The 17,664-nt window shown below is 34.0% G+C and overlaps 1 non-coding gene across 1 annotated transcript; it reads left to right on the forward strand.

The window, feature by feature from the left end:
* The first annotated feature begins 17,264 nt into the window (after nucleotides 1-17,264).
* Nucleotides 17,265-17,372, forward strand: LOC131181881 (small nucleolar RNA R71). The gene has a single exon (XR_009150356.1). It is a non-coding gene; the product is annotated as a small nucleolar RNA R71 (small nucleolar RNA).
* The last annotated feature ends 292 nt before the right edge of the window (nucleotides 17,373-17,664 follow it).

Consider the following 17,664-nt stretch of genomic DNA (forward strand, 5'->3'; position numbering starts at 1 on the left):
TCTTTTCAATACTGTATGATTGTGTGATTTATATGTGTGCCTTAAATTTGTGTGCTTGTTATAACATAACTCAATGTCCTTTTTTTTTTTAATTTGGATTTCATTTAGCTCAAACTCATAGTTAATTAATTTTCAAAAGCATTTCAATATTATTAAATTAAAACTCTTTAAATTTTTTTTAATTGCACTAAAATGATAATATCAAGGATTATATTATGCTTACTTTTTCAAGCACCTCTAAAAATAGATTTTACAGAACAATATCATAAGATTTAAGATAAGAATACCTCTTTCGAGTTTGGTATTTTCTTTCTTTGTAAAGGCTATTTTTTTTAAAAAAAAATTAGGATGAACAATCTGCATTAATACGATCAAACGTAAGAGAGAAATTTAATTAATATTGTTGAAATTATAGAGACCTTACCCTCATAATAGGACATTTCAAAATGAATCAAGATAAGGCTCTATTATGGAGAACAAAGTCTATATAATAAAAGAAATTATGTTTTTCCTCAACGGTATTAATTGGGTTGATAAAGATGTAAGCTCCTTTTTTCATTAATTTAGATTCAACCCTGCTAACTAACACTCCAGTATTATTTATCTTAAATGCACCAAGTCGATGTAAATGTACCTTAAACTCACTTGGATAAAAAAATTTAGTATTGGTATGTATGATTAAATTAAGTATGTGTAATTTGATGTTCATATTGGAGTATAATATATAAAAATTAACTTGTGTTATTAAAAAGTATATTAACTACAAAATTTAAACTTTAACAATCAATAATTAATATAATAAATACATTCAACATATCTTTTCATAAATTCCATTAATTTCCCCAGCTTAGTGAGAATAGGATTTGAAGATTAAAATTTATCAAAATTTCAAGATTTTAAGTCATATTATCCATAAATTACAGAAGAAAAACTCCATCGATCCATAAAACTGAATATAATTTACTTATCGAATGTCATCTATTCTATTTTTCAGTGTCGATATCAACTTGCTTTTCTGCATAAAATATTAATATTGATTACATGATTCTTCCATCTATCACATATTATTTAACTCATAAAATAGAAACTCTCTCGGTGAAGGTTCTACTTTATTGGATATTAATAACTTATTTAATTGTGCATGATCTTGACAAAGTAAAGATTAAAATTCTTGGTTCTCCTTTTAATGTGTACCCCCTTCTTTAATCCACCTCATGGATAACTTTACAGGTTTAATTACTGAATTATTAATTTCAGAAGGGTCAATCAAAGCATCACACAAAGAACTTTAGCTTACTCAAAGCAGAAACATGATCATGATGCCTAGCTATTTCACATACTTATCGAACATTATAGCCCTATTTCCCATTTGATAATGCATCTAGAGGTTTCATTGAATGATTGGGGATCACATATATCTTTTTCTTTTTTTTTTCATTTGATTTTAATGGGATTCGAATTTGAGATATCATTGAATTTAATGACGAACAAAGACTTAGACTAATTAGGGCATCAAATCCTTTTTTTTTTTTTTTACTATGAGCATCAAATCTCTCTTTTGTAAAAATGTCGTAAAGTGGACTAAATCTTGTTAATTTGTAATGTCAACTTATGCATGTGTTCTATATTTGTTAGTGAAAAAACATGGTACTTATGCTTGGTATACCATTTAAGGTTATACATGTTAAAAGCAAAATCATCAATATTCTTCAAAATCATTAGCGGTTTGAGATTTTCTAGCTATTAATTAATCTAATTAATATTAATTGGCATAATAAACAGAAAGATTCTTCTAAAAGATAGATTAATTTTTCTTTTTACTCTTAAAATATTAATTTAGCCTCACCTGGTGGCCACAGTATGCAAATTCCCTCAAGAATCATAGGCTTCCACTTTATACCAAATTCATATGAAAGATTCTCAATAGATAATATAAAAACCGCTCTATATCTATAATCAATTTATATGAATTTAAAAATTATTTATTGAATTAATTAAAAAAAATCTCCTTTATGATTTATCTTAACATGATTTTTGGTTCATGTTGCTATTTTAAATTAGAGCTTCTTGTATATGAGGCTTATTAATAAAATGATTTTAATTCTTAAAATTTGAAATTATGAAATTTTAGAAAATTTTCTTTCCCTCTTTCATCTTTCTCGTCATTTGTCCTCTCCTATCTCTTTTTCTCCTTTTGACATCCTATTATTCACTGATGATAATCCTTCCCCTCTCTTTTTTATTAGTTTTTTTTAAATAATTTTTTTAATAACTCTTATATTTTTGTTCATTTGAAATAATTACGAATATATCGTATCACATTTATTATTATTAATAAATTTTGAGTGAATAAATTTTTTAATCTGTTTTTATTGATAAATCTTGAATGTATATGTTACCTTTTAAAAAAGGGGTTGTGTTATGTTTTCTTTATTTAATAAAATTATATTAATTGCATGAATATTTTTCAGGATTCGATGATTATAGGTACTTTACTTGAATTGACCAAATTCCACTTGAAAGAAAGTTGCTAGTATTTTTACATGCATATAAATGTGATTATTAGGTACCATTAAATAGTAAATTTGTCACGATACCGACCATTTCTAATCCTCTTTTATCAAATGATATACATCCATATGTTAGCCATTTGCTTGTAAGAGACTATCCTGCTATACCAATATCTTACGTAATGATTTTTTTTTTTTTTTTATACATCGGAAAGAAATACATAATGATGGCAAGTGATAATGACTATTCTGCTGTTTATTTTTATGAATTTATCTTATCTAAGTTTAACCTATCATGAATTTAAGACACAATATATATGATGAGATTTATTTATTAAATATATAAGTTTTACGTATGATTAGAGATTGAGTCCAAAATGAACCCATCTAGGCAAGAATTTCCCCATTTTTAGTAGCAAAATGCCATGACATCAAAGGTAAAAATTAAAATAAAAATCATCAATTCATTATTTTTCTCTTAATCTTACTTTAAAATTAAAATTTAAATTATATTAATAAATATTTAAAAATTTTAATAAAAATATTTTAAAAATTTTTCCTTAAAAAATATTTTAAAAAATTCTTAAAAAAATATTAAGACTTAAAATTCTGAATTCTCACACAATTCTAAATAAATTAACTCATTTTATCAATTCAAAAAATTAATTAACTTAATTTTTTTGTTTTAATTAAATTTACTTACGATTTACAATTAAAATGAGGTAGCAAACTGACATTTCATCCAGAGAAAAATAAAACTTGAACGATCAAACAACTTCCTTCAAAGCTAGGAATCATGGCGACTTAAGCATACAATGATTAAATATTGTCCAAATAAAGAAAAGGTGAAAAAATTAAAAAGCATGAGCACTTCACCTTTTCCACAAAACCAAACCAAAGGGTTTTGTTCTATTCAAGATTTAATTGAACAGTAAAGGCATATGCTTGGATCTCCCAATAATAGCTTTCTGAATTTGGATTCTTTTTTTTTTTCTTTAATCTTTATTCTTTTTAAATGGTGACAGTGAGAGGTTCTGATGGTTACATAACAGCTTTATTATAATTTAAAAGCAGAAGAAGATGTTGATAACTCGATATGTATATCATTTTCCAAGAGGATGTTATAATATATAGCAAAGGAAGTGAATTGAATTCTTTCTTTTTTGATAGTTGAACTGGAAGAAGCCTATTAAATAAACTCTTGTGATTTGCATGTGCATGCATGAAATAAAACTATATATCGCAGAAGTTGCATGGAAAGCTTACACGTGATGACCTAAAATCAACAAACGTGGAATCCATGGAGGACGAGATGCTTGTTTCCAATGATCTTGTATATGTTCATTTGGGCTCCACTCCGAGCCTACTTTCTCCAACAACTTATATTTTGAAAACTTGAAAGATAAGCTTTAATTTGGGGAAACTTTCAAGAAATTTTTGTGATTAATTTACAATTTGCAGTTGTAAGACAGTTTCAACTATAATTATAAATATTTATAAACTTAGGGAAAAAAAATCTTAATTTTATTTTTTTTTAATTTACGTGACTAATTGAAATTATTAAACTGAAATCAGAATCCCACTTTAATTAGGGGCGGAGCCTTTATAAAAGGTCTCCTGGCCCCCTCCAAATTTTTTATTGTAATTAATAATAATAAATTTATAGAGTTAAAATGTTATCACGCTAAAAAAATATTTTAAAAGTAAATAAAATAATGATAATAATTAAATATTATAAAATCTAAATATCTATTTAGAGTAAAAATAGGAAAAATGAGAAATTACAAGAGAAAAAAGATCAAGCCAACAATTTATTATTATACATATTCTTTGGTGTCTCCCTAGTTGATTTGCTCCTTAGCTCAATTCTCAATTTTCGATGCTCATAATTTTCATCCTCAATTTATAGGTCGTGGTTTGTAATTAGATAGAAAAAATTTAAATAACTACAAAAAAAAAAATCAGTTTTACAATTGATTTTGACAACCAACTGAAATCAGTTGTTATTTGCAATTAATTTTGTAACCGATTTGAAATTTTAATTTTTTTTAAATAACATAGTTAATTTTTAAGAATTTAGCAACTGATTCAAGAATCAGTTATTAAATCGATTGCTATTAACAACTGATTTATAATTGGTTGCTAATCAATATTGGAAAAACTTTAAATATACAATTGACAACCGATTTTAAAATTTGTTGCTATAGAGAATCGGTTGCTAAATTAAAAAATTATTTTAATTGACTCCAAAATTTATAACTGATTTGCAATTGATTATAAAAATCAGTTGCTAATAGCAATTGATTTGCAATCATTTGTTAAAATCTGTTGTTATTTATAATCAATTCCTTGTCAGTTGCTAATAATAACCAATTTTTTCAACTAATTGTAAATCGATTATTAAATTTTTCCTCCTAAAAATTCTTGCTTAATTTTTTGTTTTCTTTTTTTTTTATTTTGATGCGTCCCAACCGCAAGTGCACGGGTCGTACAAGTAGTATAGAAAAATATCGATCCCACGAGGAGTTGTGTTAATGATTGAATTTTCGATATAAAAGTTGACTAAATTGAGGTATTTATGAAATTAAAATAATGAATTAATGGGTAATGGAGTATGAAATCTAAATGTGCAAATTTAATATTCTATTCAACAATGTATTAATTAAACTAAAATTGCATCAAATAGAAATAAGCAAGTTCAAATATGGCAATATTTAAAATGGTAAGCAATTAATTTCGATTAGAAATTAACAATGGTAAAAAGGTGATTCCGAAGTTCGGGATTTCATATTCGAGCTATTTTGGGATTTTAAATTGGTTATCCAATCTTATGAAACTTATGGGTTTTAAGGAGATTAATTCTTAAATCCTTTGAATTCCCTTTCGAGTGAGACAAAGAGTGCCTTAATCAAACTAATCCTACTTTCGTGGAGTTAGAATTAATTAAGACCCATTAAGTTCCTTAATTAATCTGTGAATCCTCTTAATCCTTAGCCTATTTCTAGGTCTAAGTTAATTAAGTCCAATTTCTTGATTATCTATCACAAGGCCTTCTCCTTTCGGTGCTTCAACCATGGATTAAGAACATTACTCAATGGGATCCTACATTAAGCATGTCATTAAGCATACAAGAAATGAATAAAACTCATTAAGACCACAAAATATGGATTACCCAATCAAAATCCGCAAAATATCTCAAATATTACAACCCTTACTCCAGAATCAAAAGTAAACTACTCACTATCCATAATGCTTACAAGATATGATGAGTTTAAATGGAAATAAAGCTTTAATCTAAGCTAAGAAGTAAGAAATTAAACACTAGAAATGTAGAAAAATGTAAAAGAAGGAAGAAATCTGCAAATCTTAGTTGAAAATGGTGTGGAAGGTGAAAATGACTCCTCAAATTCTGCTTAGCCTCCTCCTTTTCTTCTTTGCTCCTTGTCTCCCCTTTTTAAATGGGAAAATGAGACTATATATAGCATTTTTCTGACATGGAGCCCTAAAATAGTATGTTCTAGGAGGAATTATTTGAGGGAATCTCCTGCCAGCTCATTAATGAACTCTTCAAGGGACTGCATAAGTTATGCAGCCCCTTATGCAGTTTTCGGCTGGTTCTGGGTCACTTATGCGAAGCTGCATGACTTGGTGCATAGGTTATGCACAATTTCGTGAATGTGCATAAGGGAGGCGAGAATGTGCATAGGCTATGCAGTCTCCTTATGCACATTTCGGTTGGTTCTGGAACAGTGATCTTTCTCCTTATGCAGATCTGCATAGCTTATGCGGCAAGTTATGCACAGTTTGGTCAATGCATATTTCAGCTTGAAAACTTGTTTTTGACATCTTTGGGCTGTGGAAGGCACTCCTCAATGGCAAAATTCTCTTCAGTCCTTCAAAAACACCATTTTTCCTACAAAACAAAGTAAAAATTACAAATTAATCCAAAATTGACAATTATGGAAAACTAACTAAATAACTAATGAAATTAGCTAAAAGTGACTAATAATCAAATAAAATAGCTATGAAATTAGACCTAAATGACTATGCAAAATGTGTGCATCAAATACCCCCAAACTCAAGCTTTTGCTTGTCCTCAAGCAAACTTTAAAATGTGGTGCAAAGTTTTTAGGGGTGCCTTATCCAAAGAGTTATGAAAATCACTCATTAAGGTAACTTAACACACCTTTAGCCATACCAACAATCCATATACCCATCCTTCAAAATGCAAAGAATTTAATGCTTATCCAAGCTTTCACCGCTTAGCCATCAAGTCAATTATCATTCAAATCCCCAAACCAACCAATCAAAAGAGAGAGTCATGCTCAAAAGGAATTCTAGAACAATCAATAGTCAAAGTGTCTCTATATAGAATGATGGATTTGAATGAATGAATGAATAGTTCTCCAATCCCATAGGCAAATTCCCTACCCCTATCTCCACTAATGTAGCAAGTACTTTCAAGAGATCAAAGGTCTTTTTAGGGATGTAATGAGGCCATGGGGTTTAAAATGAGGCTAAGAAGAAAGATGGGTAAAAAGTATTCAAAGCATGAGAATATGTTGCAATTTTGAAACATAAGGTACACTTTATTATATATATATATATATATATATATATATATATATATTTTATATATGTGGGAGAGAGAAATACACAATGAGGATTGTCAAGTGCTAGCATAGTTTACAAAACACATAAAAATGGAGGGACATTTTGATACTTTAACTTGTATTTTGCATTTTCTTTTGATGATTGTCCCTAAAATTGCCACCCCCAAACTCATTTCTTTTAATACTTTGGGTGGATTTCTTTCATTTTGAATGACAATGGTGAAAAGCACATATACTAGCACTTTTACAAGGTGACAAGCATTTCTTCTCCCTTTTATTGTATTTTTTTTCTTTTCTTCTTTTTTTTTAATTAATTTTTTTTTTATGTACCTAATATTATGAATAATTATTCTCATGAAAAGGGTTGGAGTGTTTGGTTCATTGGCTAGGTAGCAATAAGGGTTTCAAGAAAAATTAGGGATAAAAAGGCTCAAAGGGGTTTTCAAAGGTCAATTTTAATTGGGAAAAAGGGCCAAAGGTTTAAAATGAGAAGGTTTTAAATCAAAGAATGCCTAATCATCTCTCTTTTCAAGTATAAGCTGATATTTCGCCTTGAAAGGTTTAGAAAATTTGTTCTAGGATTGGGGAGACATCATTTGACTACCTTATATCCAATAATTCCCTCTAAACACTTCCATCTCCAAATGACTAGTTGGGTGGCTTTTTGGCTAAGAAGATATAGGCAAGGGATAGACACTTCAAAACCTTGCACCTTTTAGGAAACTTTCAATCCACAAACCCAACTAAAAGGTGAGTCAAATCACTCTCATAGGCACATTTTCAATACTCAAGGGATTTGGCAAAAGATTTTAATGCATGGTGCATGATTCCTAAAATGAGTAATGCATGAACTAAATGGAAGGAGTCTATTTGTATGCAATTTGTACAATTTCTAAGTGATGTATAATGTGTGTGTAAATGTGTAATGAATATGTATGTATGGATGTATATGTAAAATATTTACAATATATGTAAATGAAATGGGATGGGATGCTCTTATACTCAAATGTGAAAAATAAAGCTAAAAATCAAAATGTGCACCCCCAAACTCAAAATTGGACATTGTCCTCAATGTCTCATGCAATGTGTTATCAAAAGTCAAAGTAAATGGTAATTACCAGGAATTGTAAAGATTAAGAGCAAAAAGAAAGAGTTACCTGGTATGTAGCAGATGAGAATTCAAGATAAAGGGATGCATAGGAAACTGCACAGGTTATGCAGAGTTAAGTGCTGTCCAGAGCATGTGCATAGGTAAGGTGCATAAGCCATGCGGTGCTGCATAAGAGGCAATATATGTTGCATAGGATATGCAAGACAGTTGCATAAGGGAAATACAACCTGCAGATTCTGAAGTAGCGTATGAGTTGCACAAAGCTATGCAAAAGTTGTGCATGAGGAAATTCATAGCTGTGCAGTGTATACAAAAGCTGCTGCATGGGAATTGGCAAGGGGAAATGTACAACCAGCAGTAAAAGTATGGAAATATATATAGAGTATGGGCAGATATGTACAAAAGGGCAATAAGTGCAATAAAAATCAAAGAAGACTAATGTAATAGCTATCCAATAAAACTTCAAAAGAAACAGAATTTAAAACAAACTAATTCAGAACAAACAAAGATAATCCAAAACAAACTATAAATGTTTGAACATATTTACAAAGAAAAGGTCCTACAAGATTGAACAAAAGTAAAATAAACACTAATCTATGTCTATTGTTTTTCCTTTGTCCAAGGATGTTGCTAAGGGGCTGGTGGCTGCTGCCGGCTGTCGAAATGATGGTGCTGGAGGAGGTGATGGAGGTGGGGGTGGCATGCCCAAAAAGATCATGAGTTGCTTCACCATTTCCTTCAGTTCTTTCTGTTTGTCCCTGGTTTCCATGACAAGGTCAAATAGCTGATCATGACGATCCTTTAGTGTATCAAGACCACTGTCAAGCTTCCTATCCACAAAGTAGATATCATCACTAAGCCTGTCAAGGTAGGTGAATAAGGCTTTAGTGTTGAATGCAGGAGGTGCTGTGGATGAGGTAGGTTCAGCTGTAGGAGGTATGGGCTGAGCAGAGGTAGCTGGAATGTCCTGAGTAGGCTGAGGGGGTGGGGTAGGTGTAGTAGGGTGCTGTGGGACCGTGTGAAAGGTTGGGTTCGTTGTGCAATAGGCTCGATTTACACGCAGGTGGCCAGTATAAAAATATGATAAATTGAAGCCTGTTTTGGTTAAGTGTGCAGTATCAAAATAGGAAGTGTCCTCGAGTGCTGGTATTGAGTGCTCTGCAGGATTAAAACCAAAATGCTTGGCTATGACAGTAATGAGTCCACCCAAAACAATGTCACCAATGGATTTGGTGGCAATATGCAGCACATGTTCACAAAAGAAGTAAATTTGATATACCTTAACTTTGTGAAATGCACACCATAACATAAATAGTTCAGATTTGCCCACGACACGTAACTAGTCCCTCTGCCTAATATGGTGCTAGCCATCAGCCTATGAATAAACCTAAGTGCAGGGTCAAGGATTTGGGATGTTTTGGATCTACCAGCAGAGAAGGTTTGAGGTTGGTTTGTTATGATTCTTCAAAATTGGGCAGGATTCCAAATGCCCTTGTTGGCTACCTCTACTCCAAAGATGTGGTACTCTAAAGAACCCATCAAGTGCGAAACCAAAAATGCCATGAAATTGGTCTAATGACAGTTCTCTATTTTGCCCCAAGCATCTAAATGTCATGATTGGTTTATGGTCTACATCATGCAAGTTGAGGGTAGCAGAGAATGAAGAAATAAACTCCAAAACTAGAATTGGATAAACTACCTCTTGCTTATGCACAAATTCTGTCCAACCCATACCGTCAAGAAATGCAACTACATTGTCAAATAAACCAAGAGATTGTAGAGCATCAGCAGATATATACCTAGTAGGTTGTACCCTTCTATCTTTGAGTCTCTTGAAAGCGGCTTTTTGGATTGTATCAGGGAGAGGCCAGGGTAGCTTTGATACAAATGGGGTTGCTGAAATTGTCTTTTTGCTGGAAGAAGGTGTAGAGGCTGGAGCTTTTGGCTTTTTAGGAGGTGGTTCCGAAAATGGGGTGGGTGGGTCTTTGCGTTTGGACAGAGGAGGAGCAGAGGACATGGGTCGCACGGATTTGGATCGGATTTTGCGTTTGTATGTGGTTGGTGGAGGTGGTGGGGGTGTCGTTTGTGGTGGAGGATTGGGAGTGGGATGTATCGATGACAATGGAGAGACTTCGAGAGGAGAGGCGGGGCGGGAATGTGGAGGGGAATCCATTGCCGATGGAGAAGAGATAGGGGGAAATGAAAATGTAGGGGGATTTAGGGTTTTCGTGATGAGAGCGCTGGTGGAGAAGATGGGAGAGAGACGGCGAGAATGCCGGAAGGAATGGAGGTTGAAGGGCGGTCGTGGGGTGAAGAGTCGGGAAGTGGAGGTGGTGGGAATTTTCTTTGCCGAAAATGAATTTGAATCGGGTTTGTAGGAGACTGCATAAGGGGAAAATGATTTATGCATAACCTGTGCACTCTTTTGTACATGTTTTAAAATGATTTAAACTTCAGAGAAATGCTTATGCACAAGTGCATAGGTTATGCACTGTCCTTATGCATGTTTCGGTGACCCTTGAAATGTTGAGGAGCGAAGTCATGCGGGAGTGCATAAGTTATGCACTCCCCTTATGCATGTTTCTACAGGTGATTTTTCGAAAATTGGGTCATGCGTATGCATAGGTTATGCACTCGCTCATGCAATCGCTCGGCAATTTTTGGAATTTTGGTTGGTGGTAATGCAGATGTGCATAAGCTATGCACTCTGCTTATGCACTCTGCGGTAGGTTTTGAAATTCAGAATTTTGGTTATGCAGAAGTGCATAGGCTATGCACATTGCTTATGCAGGTCTCGGCAACTTTTGAGATTTTCTGATTTCTGGTTATGCAGAAGTGCATAGGTTATGCACTCTGCTTATGCACTGTTCGGCAAGGTTGATTTTTCTGGGTTGTTGGTCATGCAGAGGTGCATAACTTATGCACCTTCCTTATGCACCCCTCGGCAAGGTTGATTTTTCTGGGTTGTTGGTCATGCAGAAGTGCATAGGTTATGCACTCTGCTTATGCAACCTTCGGCAGAATTGGAGCTTTGGATTTTTGGTTATGCAGGAGTGCATAAGTTATGCACTCTCCTTATGCAAGTCTCGGCAGAGAGAGAAAATGAAGGATTTGAAGTTATGCAAATGTGCATAAGTCATGTACTCACCTTATGCAAGTTTTGACAGATATGAAATTTGACAAAATGAGGTTATGCAGAGTTGCATAAGCTATGCACTCTCCTTATGCACTTGCAATAAAGGTGAAAAATGGCAAGAATTTTGGTTATGCAGGATTGCATAAGCTATGCAGTTGCTTATGCACAAGTTAGCAAGATCAAGAATGCAATAGAACATGGATTGCAAGTGTGAAAAATACCCTAGAATGAGGAAATATAATTCCATGAAGCATAAACCATGAGAAGTTTCAACAAAAACACATCAATATATACAAAGTATATCAAAAAGGCATCACACAAGCATGTAAAAATGGATCCTACATAAAAGACCTTTGAGAACTATGCTATTTTAAGACAAATTCTGCAAATCAACATTTAGCACATAAAACTCCATAAAAATCTGTATGAAGTTGCATCTAACCACAAATGAGAAATGAACTCTCCAAGATTTGCCAAGAAAATGCAACATTTCTACCTTGAATCCTACAACCCCAAAGGAGCTCGAAACTGCAAAAATGACCAACTGACCACCATAATATCATTATAAGCACAAATATTAGAAAATTACCCACCCAACCTCACCAAAAACACAAGTGATCTCATAGATTCTATTTTTCTCGCTCAGAATGTACTTTTCCTCCGCAATAACAGTTGCAAATTTTCAAAGCTTCACGAACCTTCCTCCATTTAAATACATCCAACCTCATCAAAAACATGAGCCATTTGCTGCAGACACCCTTTTTGCTGCAGAATGTATATTTCCTCTACATAAACCAGATTGCAGCTCCTGCACAGGTTATGCAGCAAAAACTTATCAGTTCTTTTGAAGGACAAAATTTTTCAAGTTAAGAATTACTTTCCCAACAGTTCACCAGCCTTTCTTCATTGAATTACATCTACAAGAGACAAAATTTAACAATGTCAAAATTTTAAATTTGGGGAGATTTAAGATAAAAACAAAATTAATGAAAATGAAAGTAAATCAACAAAAGCAAAATAAAAGGACTTGGGATGCCTCCCAAGAGGGCTAATTTATAGTCCTTAGCTGGACTCTTCATGAATTTTACTGAAAAGAGGTGAGGGATTGGAGAGCTTGTAATGACTTGCTCCTAGTATTGGGTCTCCAGCTATGTAATGCTTAAATCTATGCCCATTGACCTTAAAATTCTCAGAATTTTTACTCCAAATTTCTATTGCTCCATAAGGGAAAACCTTAGAAACTCTATATGGACCAGTCCACCTTGACTTGAGTTTTCCAGGGAACAATTTCAATCTTGAGTTGAACAACAAAACTGAATCACCTTCTTTGAATTCCTTTTTCCTCAGATGCTTATCATGCCAAACTTTAGTTCTTTCTTTGTAAATACGGGCACTTTCATAAGCATCCATCCTCAATTCCTCAAGCTCATTAAGTTGTAACAACCTTTTCTCACCAGCTTGCTTAAGATCAAAATTCAAGGTCCGAATGGCCCAATATGCTCTATGTTCTAGCTCCATTGTAAATGACAAGACTTACCATACACCAACCTAAAGGGAGTAGTTCCTATAGGGTTTTGTAGCGATCCTATATGCCCATAGAGCATCATCTAGTTTGATAAACCAATCTTTCCTAGAATTGTTCACTGTTTTCTCCAAAATATGCTTGAGCTCTCTGTTAGAAATTTCAACTTGTCCTGAAGTTTGAGGATGGTATGGGGTAGCTATCTTGTGCACTACACCATACTTCCTCATTAAGCTCTCAAATTGCTTATTACAAAAATGGGAACCCCCATCACTAATTATAGCCCTAGGAGCTCCAAATCTGCTCAAGACAAATTTCTTCAAAAATTTTACTACCACTCTAGCATCATTAGTTGGAGTTGCAATAGCTTCCACCCACTTTGACACATAGTCAACCCCAACTAAGATGTATCTATTACCATATGAAGGAGGGAATGGCCCCATAAAATCTATTCCCCAAACATCAAATAATTCCACTTCAAGAATATTATTTAGGGGCATTTGATCTCTTTTTGACAAATTTCCACTCCTTTGACATTTATCACAATTCAACACAAATTTCCTCACATCCTTAAAAAGATTTGGCCAAAAGAAACCAGCTTGCAAAATTTTACTAGTGTCTTAGAGATTCCAAAATGACCTCCATAATCAGAAGCATGGCAATGATGCAAAATACTCTGGACTTCCTCTTCAGGAATACATCTTCTAATTAGACCATCACAACATCTCCTAAAGAGTAAAGGGTCATCCCATCTATAAAATTTCACCTCATGCAAGAACTTTTTCTTTTGTTGCCATGTCATACCTAGAGGTAAAATTCCACAAGATAGATAATTCACAAAGTCTGCATACCAAGGTAGTTTAGCAACAAGAGAGAAAAGTTGTTCATCCAAGAAAAACTCATCAATAGGGATTTCATCCAATTCTTCACCATCCAATTTCAACCTACTAAGATTATCAGCAACTACATTTTCAGCTCCTTTCTTATCTCTAATCTCCAAATCAAATTCTTGTAACATCAGAATCCACCTAATGAGCCTCGGTTTGGCCTCCTTTTACTTGAGCAAATACCGATGGTCGCATGATCTGAAAATATAACCACCTTTGAGTCAATAATGTAAGGTCTGAACTTTTCCAATGCAAAGACAATTGCCAAAAATTCCTTTTCAGTTGTTGCGTAATTTGTTTGAGCCTCATCCAGTGTTCTACTAGCATAATAAATAGCATAAGCCTTTTTGTCCTTTCTTTGACCAAGAACAGCCCCAATTGCATAGTTGCTAGCATCACACATAATTTCAAAAGGTAGGCTCCAATCAGGTGGTTGCATGATTGGTGCAGTGATAAGAGCTTGCTTCAACTCGCAAAGGCATCCAAACACTCTTGGTCAAATTCAAATGGTGTGTCATTACTTAACAAATTAGACAAAGGTTTAGCTATTTTAGAAAAATCCTTAATAAAGCGTCTGTAAAACCCGGCGTGTCCTAGGAAACTTCGAATTCCCTTGACATTGGTAGGAGGAGCCATCTTCTCTATCACTTCAACTTTGGCTTTATCAACCTCTATTCCTCTATTAGACATCAAATGTCCAAGCACTATCCCTTCCTGAACCATGAAATGACACTTTTCCCAGTTTAACACAAGGTCAGTATCTGCACATCGCTGCAAAATTTTAGAAAGGTTAGCCAAGCATATATCAAATGAAGATCCATAAACAGAAAAATCGTCCATAAAAACCTCCATTATGTCTTCAATGAAATCTGAGAAGATTGCCATCATGCACCTCTGAAAAGTCGCTGGTGCATTACACAACCCAAATGGCATCCTTCTATAAGCAAAGGTTCCATATGGACAAGTAAAAGTGGTTTTCTCTTGATCATTTGGATGGATAGGGATTTGAAAAAAACCTGAATATCCATCTAAATAGCAAAAGTAAGAATGCCTAGCTAGTCTTTCTAACATTTGATCAATGAAGGGAAGTGGAAAGTGATCTTTTCTAGTGGCAACATTTAATTTTCTGTAATCTATGCACATTCGCCAACTAGTCACTGTTCTGGTGGGAATTAATTCATTATTTTCATTTTTGACAACTGTCATTCCACACTTTTTGGAACAACATGTACCTGGCTCACCCAAGTATCGCTCGAGATGGGATATATGATCCCTGCATCAAGCAACTTCAAAATTTCCTTTTTAACAACTTCTTTCATATTTGGGTTCAACCTCCTTTGATGTTCAATAGATGGTTTACAATTTTCTTCCAAACTGATTCTATGCATGCAAAAGTGTGGGCTTATTCCCTTAATGTCATCTATGGTGTATCCCAAAACTTTCCTAAATTGTCTCAACACTCTTAACAACTTATCAGCCTCTAAAGTACTCAAATTTGCATTTACAATTACTGGATAAGTGTTATTAGTGCCAAGAAATTCATACCTGAGCTGAGAAGGAAGTTGCTTAAGTTCTACCTTAGGTGCATCTTCTTCCTTGAATGATGGTTGCTTAAATTCTGCTTTTTCCTTTTGTGTGAGTTGAAAAACTGGAGCAGAAATGAATGGTGGACTTCCCTCTAAGTGTTGAGCATATGCAGCTACATGAGGGTTGTTATAATCTATGCCTCCTCCATGAACCAAACAATTTTCAAGTGGATCTTCTGGATATTTCTTTCTGAAGTGTTCTTCAACTAGCTCATCAATGATATCAACTCTCAAGCAAGTATCAGCTTCAGAATGATGCTTCTTCATAGAGTTATTAATATTGAAAATTAATTGCTCTTCACCAACTCTAAGAGTAAGCTTTTCTCCTTTCACATCAATCAATGCTCCTGCTGTAGCTAGAAAGGGTCTCCCCAAGATAATTGGAATATTAGAATCTTCCTCCATGTCCAAGATGACAAAGTCAACAGGTATGTAGAACCTTCCAACCTTCAGGGGCACATTCTCCAAAATCCCTTCAGGATACTTGATTGTTCACTACCAATCAAGAGAAATGTGGGTTGGCTTTAGATCTCCCATGTTGAGCTTCTCATAGATAGAAAGGGGCATAAGGCTAACACTAGCCCCTAAATCACATAGAGTTTTTGTAGAACAAGACTCTCTAATGTGGCATGGAATTGAAAAACTCCCTGGATCCTTAAGCTTTGGAGGAAGTTTCCTTTGGAGGATAGCACTACATTCTTCTGTCAAAGCTACAGTTTCATCATCTTCAAGTTTTCTCTTGTTTGAGAGAATTTCTTTCAAGAATTTTGCATAAGAGGGCATTTGTGAAAGAGCATCAACAAAAGGCACATTTATGTAAAGTTTCTTCAAAACCTCTAAGAACTTCCCAAATTGCCTATCAAGCTTGGCTTTGTGAAATCTTTGTGGAAAGGAAAGTTGTGGCTTGTAGGGCTCAGGAGGTATATACTTCTCTTCTTTTTCTTCAAATTTCTCCTTACATTTTTCTGCACTCTCTTGTTTTTCACTCCCATCAGTTCCTTTTTCATTTTCTCTCTTCTCACTGTTTTCACTCTTCTCATCATTTATAACTTTTCCACTTCTTAAAGTAATAGCTTGACACTGTTCTCTTGGATTTTCTGGTTGACTTGGAAGCTTTCCAAAAGACTTAGCACTTGAGGAGGATGCTTGTTGTGCAATCTGGTTTTCCAAAGATTCTCTGTGTGTTTGCATCTGCTCCACCTTGCTTTCACCTCTCTCATCTCCTCATCATGCTTATTTTGGTTGGCAAGAATCTGTTGCAATAAAGCTTCATGGTGGAATTTCGTTCTTCTTTGCTTTTGGTGGAGAGTTCATATTTTTCTCATGAAAATTAGGCAATGGTTGCCTATTTTGCTGATATGGAACTTGACTCTTTGTTGTGGTTGAAAATTCTGATTTTGAACTTGATTTTGCTGATTTCCCCATGAAAAGTTGGGATGATTCCTCCAATTTGGATTGTAAGTTTGAGAATAAGGATTCCCCATTTGCTTGTTTCCATAATTACCAACGTATGCTGCTTGTTCTCCATAGTTTACTCCATAGCTGGTTGTTTCCTCTGCATAAGCCACTTGTTGTGAACTTCCAGCTGATGATGTTGAACTAACCAACATACTCAAATCTTCCATCTTCTTAGCAAGGACATTTGTAAGTGCATCAAACTTTGCATTAATCATGTTGAATGGATCAAGATCATACATTCCAGCAGCTTGCCTTTTCTGAGTTGGAGCTGGTCCTCTTGGACTACTCCAAAGATGAGTATTCTTTGCAATTTTCTCCAATAGCTCATAAGCTTCATCTTCATGCTTAATAATAAATTCTCCTCCTGTTTGAGCATCAATAATTCCTCTGATTGCAGGAGTGACATTGGTGTAAAAATTCTGATTTATCATCCATTTTGGAATGGCATGATGTGGGCATAATCTTTCCAATTCTTTCCATCTCATCCATGACTCATAAAGAGTCTCATCTTCTCTTGGTCTGAAAGCTGTCATTTGATTCCTCAACTCTTGAGTTTTTCCAGGTGGAAAATATTGTGCAAGAAATGCATCAGTTAGTTGCTCCCAATTTGTAATGGAGTTGTGAGGTAAAGAATCAAGCCAATCCAATGCTCTATCTTTCAAAGAGAATGGGAATAGCTTCAATCTTGCTGCATCATCAGACACTCCAGGTTGTTTTTGCATGTCGCAAATCATAGCAAACTTCTTCAGGTGTGTGTGTGGATTTTCAGAAGGATGTCCTCCAAATTGAGAGTTTTGAATCATTTGAAGAACTCCAAAATCCATCTTGTAACTGTTTGCAT

Source organism: Hevea brasiliensis, chromosome 7 (genome assembly GCF_030052815.1).
Source record: "Hevea brasiliensis isolate MT/VB/25A 57/8 chromosome 7, ASM3005281v1, whole genome shotgun sequence".
NCBI classification, from domain to species: domain Eukaryota; kingdom Viridiplantae; phylum Streptophyta; class Magnoliopsida; order Malpighiales; family Euphorbiaceae; genus Hevea; species Hevea brasiliensis.